Source organism: Drosophila takahashii, chromosome 3L, assembly GCF_030179915.1.
Source record: "Drosophila takahashii strain IR98-3 E-12201 chromosome 3L, DtakHiC1v2, whole genome shotgun sequence".
In the NCBI taxonomy this organism is placed as follows: Eukaryota; Metazoa; Arthropoda; class Insecta; order Diptera; family Drosophilidae; genus Drosophila; species Drosophila takahashii.
The window spans coordinates 1,213,427-1,220,621 of NC_091680.1; the positions used below are offsets into that span (position 1 = coordinate 1,213,427).

Here is a 7,195-nt window from a genome sequence, read left to right on the forward strand (position 1 = left end):
AATTTAATTTAACAATTTATAAAAAAAATTTAGAGTTTCCTATTCTAAGTTTTTTAAAAAAAATGCATAGTAAATTTTCTATAAACATAAGTAATATGATATTCAAGGAAACAACCCAATAACAGTTTTAAAAATATTTTTGTTATAATATATTTTAAGAAAAATTAGTTTTTGATTTACACAATATTTAATAAATATTCATTAATTATTTTCAAGACACATATCCTACCCTCTTATCTAGTTTTTCCTGTAATTCATTAACATCCGACTGCAGGAAGGCCAACAACTGTCCTAATAATGGGACTCGCCTTGGGGTATCGCCCACTCTAGCATTTATCAGCCCATTCCTGCCGAAAACTCCACGCAGAGCATATCGTTTAAACAGCACCCCGCATAAAAACCAATAATGAAGCCAGTGATGACAGTGTGAGAAAAAGAATGAAGACCCACCGGAGAAGACTGGCCTCATGTGTGATCTTTATCAGCACGTCATGCTCAAGTCTTCATTAGCCACGGCTTCGTCTTGAATCAGCGGCCACGGAATGGCTTTTCAGCTGGAGAGAAGCTCCCAAAACGTGGAGCACATTGACTAGATGTAATGACCATCATAAATGCTGTCAAATTAAGGCGAAAATATTAACTTGTCGTGAAATAAACTCTCGCTTAAAAGAAGTGGAAGATATTTCATGGAAGCTAGTTATATATTGGTTTTGGTTTTTGAGAAAAGAAAAGGAAAACCATAGAAATACGGTCATCAACTTCTTACATGTTAGAGTATTTTGATGGTAAACAAATTGTAAAACCTTTTTGATACACCATTATTATTTTTTAAAAAATGATTAACAAATTTAAGAAACGTAAAAAAATATATATGAAAATACTAATAAAAACCAGTTAACTACATACAAGAGTACCATCGCTTGGATTTATTTTATGCCCCTTATTGTTTTAATAATTTAATTATTACCCGCTCCACCCACATCCCACACTGATCTGGGCCCACGGTGCATTAGCATTAACTAACACCTCATCGCCGAGCGGCGCTGACTGACTGACTACCTGTATTATGTGGTCTCGCAACATTTGGCTGCCAGTTTTCCGTTTTTTTTTTTAGTTTTTCAGCCAGATGTGCTGTCCAGTTTTTTGTACTTTTTTTCTGTTGTCCAAGCGCCGCCGCACGCGAAAATGCATTTCCCGCTGTGTGTGCGAGCGGCTTTTCATGAAAAAGCAACGATGCAAAGTCTTGGGCCACTGCCTTCATGTTTTTTCACGCTGTTGTTGCATATTTCACACACACAGCTTGCGGCAACACCTCGTGCCAAGAGTTTGGCCATTTTGCCATTTTCGCCTGGAAAATTAGTGCAAAATAGGCAAAAGGCAGAGGGAGATGATAGTTTTCCCGCCGTTCCCCGTGTGTGTGCATAAATTTGTGTGCATGATCGGCAGCAATAATTTTATTTGTTTACGATTATGTTCGCCGGCCAACAGGCAATAGCTAGCTGGCCAGTAAGCCAGTCAGTTGGCTCCTCCATCCGAACCAATCCGATCCGATACGATCCAATCCTGCCAGCCAGGCCAACTGCAATTCGCGTCACTCATACGCCCCGACGACAGCCACGCCAGCAGACTTTGCGGCCCCTTCGCTCCGGGAAATATTCCACATTTTACTGTACATATAATAAATAATATTTATAAACTTTTATTTAATTTTTTAGGATTTTTTTTTCCGAAGTGTATTTTCTTACAAATATTGAAAATAATCTGTTAATGTCAATTTTTACCTCAAACGCGAATTCTTTAGGGGACTTAAAATAGTTTTTTAAATTTCAAGGTGAAAGCTAGAAAATATTGGAGCTAGAAAGATTTGAACTTCCTACACAAATATTAACAATAAATTTATTGTTTAATACTTTAAACGCGAATTCTTTAGGGTAATTAAAGTCAGTTTTTTTGATTTTATACTAAAAGCTAGTTTTAACTTATTGATGCCATACATTTATGAGATTAGTTTAGTATCAGTTGATAAAAAATACCCTAGGTATTTTTTCTGAGTGTAAAACCCAACCCCAGATTAGCTCTAACCGATCCGATCCATTGCGATCCCAGCTCAGCTGGCTTGTTGTCGCTCTTGTTGGCAGGCGCCTGTGCCTTGTTGCTCGGTCCATTCAATTCATGTGAAAATTGCTATAAATTGTGGCCAGATCGGGCCAGAGAAATATATAGTCAAACAATGCGGCTTTTGCTGCTTTTGGGGGCCGCACACGGTAGGGATTTATTGTTTATTGAAATTGCCACAAAACGGTGCAAAATAATGAGAAAATCGCTGCAGCCAGACATTTTTATGTTTTCATTTTCCAAAGTTGTTTGGCTTTTCCGCTCCGCAGCTTGAGTCATGTAACCGTAGACGTCATTAAATCTGTTCAGAACAAATTTCCCTAAAAGCCAAATGCCATTCTATATATCTTTTCCGACACGTGCCCATCTTTTGTTGTCATCCACTTCATGGGATGTCGGCTGTTAATTTTAATGCTTTTGCTTTGTGCATGTGCTCGAAGAGCAGAAATCACGTCTAATCAAGATTGATAGTCCGTAACGCATTTATGCCTGACTTTCGACGCCGACTAACTCTTGGGGGAGAATCAAAAACAAACCCCCAACAGATATGAAAAGCCACCCCCAAAAACTGTAGCGATTGCAACATTTGCGCTTTTTGCTGGTCAAATGTTTGTGCCGCAAGTTGCAGCCACAAAAAGGGGCGGTCTGATGACATTGGAAAACCGAACAGAACCACAGCAATACCAATCCATACCCAAGCAATCCCATATCCCAGTTCCAATCCCCATATGTGCCATTAGCGACGGCTGCGTTGATTAAGTTATAAAATCTGATTCCCCATGGCCAGGATCTCAGTTTGCACTTAACCGGAATGAACCGCACTATAGGGAGTTTTTTGAGGGTTTTGGCTTTGATTGTAGTATGAAACTTTACAAATATAACTTTTACTTGTATTTAGATTCTGGATTTTACAGGATTTCATATAAAAATGGTTCACAAAATATTTATTAAAATATTAAACACCATTGGCTATAAAGAAAAAAAAAATTCTCCTAGATTATCCACACACAAAAAATTTTGCTTGGTAAAATTGACCAACAAAGATAGTTACTTAACTATTAAAATAGTTCCTTGTATTTTGTTTTTGCTTTGGGTTTGTGTCTTTGCTAATTGTGTGTATTTTGTTGTTGTGAAATGACTATTTACTTAGTAGAATTGACAATTTTGCTGGTTGGGGCCTGTTTGACAATTATTACAGTTGATTTTACCAAGTTTTTTTTTTGTGTGCAGAGAAATTCGATTATTTGGGATCCTAAATCTGAACATTTTATTCTTTTATTTTTTGGTAAATAGAACCATGTTTTAGAGGAACATTTCAATATATTTAAGATCATTAGATAATTATTATAGTTCCTAAATAACGTAAAAGTACACACAAAAAAATTTGCTTGGTAAAATTGACCAACAAAGATAGTTACGTAACTATTAAAATAGTTACGTGTATTTTGTTTTTGCTTTGGGTTTGTGTCTTTGCTAATTGTGTGTATTTTGTTGTTGTGAAATGACTATTTACTTAGTAGAATTGACAATTTTGCTGGTTGGGGCCTGTTTGACAATTATTACAGTTGATTTTACCAAGTTTTTTCTTTGTGTGTATTCGTTATAAATATTCCCAATTTATATCACCTTGCCATAATGAGCTGTTAATACCTATAATTCCCTTCTAGTTTATAGAGCCATCTGTTGTTGCTTGGTCTTTCAGTATTTCAGGGCAATTTCAGTGAAAAATCACTCATTTGCATAGTGCAATTAGTGGGAACACTCAGATGCAGCTGCCGCTGCCCATCGACCAACTGTCGCGCCCACTTAAATTAAGGGATTCTGATTCTCATTCTGATCGGAGGAGAAACAGAAGGCAGAAAACAGAATGCGGCACCGCAATCCGCATAGATTTCCCATTGAAATGGCAAATATTTGCAAAGACAAATGCCTGCTGAAATGCGGAAATTACAAAACAAATGTGCGAGCTGTTTTTTCAGAACATTTGCCAATATAATTCGCACGCAAGTCTGTGCACATTTCGATCCCATTGTTTCTTTTGGGGGTTGAGCCACAACAAATGCGTGAAAGGTGCCATCGATTTCGATGTTTTTGGCTTCGACAGTCCCCCGATCAACCCTTGAGAACTCGGGAACTCGGAACTTCATCGCCCAATGACACGAAATCCTAGCAATTAACTTAATTAAATTGGAATAACAAGTGCTCAGCAGTCGCAATCGGTGGTCCTAATCCTCTGCTTTCGAAATGTTTATCTTTGTGCTCGAACAAATGTCGAATTTTTTGACGAAGGGCTTCGTCGAATGTTTACCCAAGTTTGTTTGCTGCAGTTGGTAAATGTTAATAAGTAATTTTAATTTGTCCTTCTACTCAAAATGAAATTGTCCAGCAAATATGTCCGAGTCCTGTTTGCTCTGCTTGATTTGTTTTGGGAACGAAATTAGTCGAGGGAATAGTACATGAAATTAGTAGACAAACACAAGAGGGGTAGTTTATGAGCTTATATCTGTTCCAAAATTAGGAGGATAAACATGGAACAAATGGTAGCTTCTTTGTGAATAATATGGGAGTTTTTATAAATACGGTATTTTTAAGGAAGATTTAAATTTTATGAAATGTTTTTGTTAATCGTCTAAAATATTTTATTGTATGACAGTCGAAGACACTCTTTGATAACTTGTCCTTTTTAAAAGTAATATTCCTTTAAATATTTAATGTTCCTAAGTCCATCACAATGACCTTATTGTTTTGAAATGTTATGTTACCCTCTTCTAAAGTTGTTCACCTACGCCTTAAACTATTTTCCCCTTTTTATTGATTTCCCCATGGACAACATCAAACGATTCTCCAAGGTAAATTCCTTGACATGAGACACATTTAAATTCCGTACAACTCATTCTCCAATTTTTGTGCAGCTGCAAAAGTCAAAATGCGTGGCGTGTTCCAGCTCCGATTTCAATGCCCTGCAAATAGCTTTAAGGCATCCAAATCCGCCACAGATACGGATTCATATCCCTCAACCACTGCCACCCAGTCAGCTGAAGCGAGAACAAACCAAACTTTAATGGCAGTCAACCAACATAAGAGCCAACAAACCGAAACCAAGTGACTAAGTGCAGTGAGAAGAATAAATTCAGAATAATATTATTAAATATTACAGTTTGCTTCAATAATTTCGATCTAATTAGGTACAACAAGAAGAGCAGATTTTTTTGTAAGGGCTTTATAATAGTTTATACCATTTAATAACATTTTAAAAGTTTTACCAGATATTATAAAATTATAAATACAAAATTTTTAAAGACTGCGTTCTCATTTTCATATTATAATATTTTTTCTTAGTGTTCCTGGCGAGGAAAACTTTATTTCTGGCTAAAAGCTTTCGAAGTAGAATTTTCCACGCCCCCTCCCGCACCACAGTTTTCCCCCCAGGCGCCTCCAGCACTGCGGAAATGAAAGAATTCTAATAAATGTCAGACGAGGACGCTCCCCAAAAGCAAATTCCTTTTGATGAACTCGAAATTGTGCACGTGCAAAGCCAGGACATGGACATGGTGATAGAAGGGGGATGAAAGGGGGGTCGAGATGGATGAGTGAGTTGCCGGGCAAGGACTCGGAACGCAGAACAACCCCCAAAACACAAATGTTGGGGTGTGTCGGAGTTAACGAGTTCAAATGTATTCATGAGCCGGCTCTTACCAGCCAGCCAGCTGGCTTTTATGTGTGGGAGGTGTCGCGTGTGGGGGATAGCCTCCCCCTCTCGAGGATTTTGGCTTCCTGCCAGCTGCGAGGGTTGCCTTTTTCCATCCACGGCCCTGACTTATTGCCTCGCGGTCTTGTGGGAGGATGTGTCTCGACCCGAAAGCCCGAGAAGCCCACCTCCCTGACGAATTCCACTCAATGTTTTGCAATTTGCAGGTGTTTTCATTTCCCATTTCGACCAGCTGTAGACATTTTCCAGCGAGCCAAAGGGCTTGCGGCACAAAAATCTTGATTGAAAAATGTGTCATTAAAAATATTAAAGTAATTTGGAATATCTACATCAAAGAAATCTTAACAAAAATAATAAATAATGTTTAGTAAACTAATAAATCTGTTTTTCTTAAAAATTAGATTATTCGATTAATATAAGTATTTAGTTTGTTACTTTTTGGAATTATTTCTCTGGAATATCACGGTAAATATATTTATTAAATATTTTTTCATATCAAAATAATTTCAGTTTTATTCTCTCTACAAATTTCTTAAGCAGTAACACCTCTTTTCTTGGCCAACATAATTTTCCGAGTGCATCGCTTCCGAAATGATGTTTGTGTGAAAAGTGCGTAAGCCGAAATGGAAAAAATGAAAAAGAAACAAACACTTCTCAACGAAATGGGGTGATAACAGGCCCTCGCTGGACAGCCCTGATCTCTGACGTTGTCCAGAAGTTGGTTTTACCACTAGAAAATGATCAGACGAACCGCAGACCAGTTGATCGAACTATATAAAATAAAATATTTCCACATAGATTTCCCCAAATAAAGCGAATGCGGGGAATATCAGTGGCGGCTCGTTAAATTTCACCAAAGCGGCAAGAAGTATGTGGGGTATATGGTATACATATAGCACCTTGAGGGTCTGCGGCCCATCAATTCTCATGTCTAATTTAGTGGCAGTTGGTGCCGCAACAAATCGCCTTCATTAGGCTCACAAATCGCTCGCTTATTGGCACGCCACTCGGTTAAAAATTTATGCGAATTTATTACGGCCTAAAAAGAGTGAGTGCAAATTGTGCAAATGCGCCCATTCAGTACAGTAGTTAACAGCTATGGCCACCCCGCTGTGCTGACCATCCATGACAATGATCGTTATGGGGCATGAAGGGGGAACCCCATATCTTTCCCCATCTCTTCGATCTCCAAAGGTGTCGTACTGAGGTGAGTGTGGCGAACGAGGATCCGCGAGGCCTCTAAAGTGGGCTCAAATGAAGCGATTTCTTGGCCCGACCAAACGATCTGTTATAAATTGATCGCGGGGCTAAGTGAACTGCTGTTGGCTGAAGGATTCTATTACCACTTCATGCGGTTATTTAGTTGGGTTA

At 38.2% G+C, this 7,195-nt stretch overlaps 1 pseudogene; it reads left to right on the forward strand.

Annotated features, from left to right (window-relative positions):
• The first annotated feature begins 5,582 nt into the window (after positions 1–5,582).
• Positions 5,583–6,106, forward strand: LOC108055350 (uncharacterized; annotated as a pseudogene).
• The last annotated feature ends 1,089 nt before the right edge of the window (positions 6,107–7,195 follow it).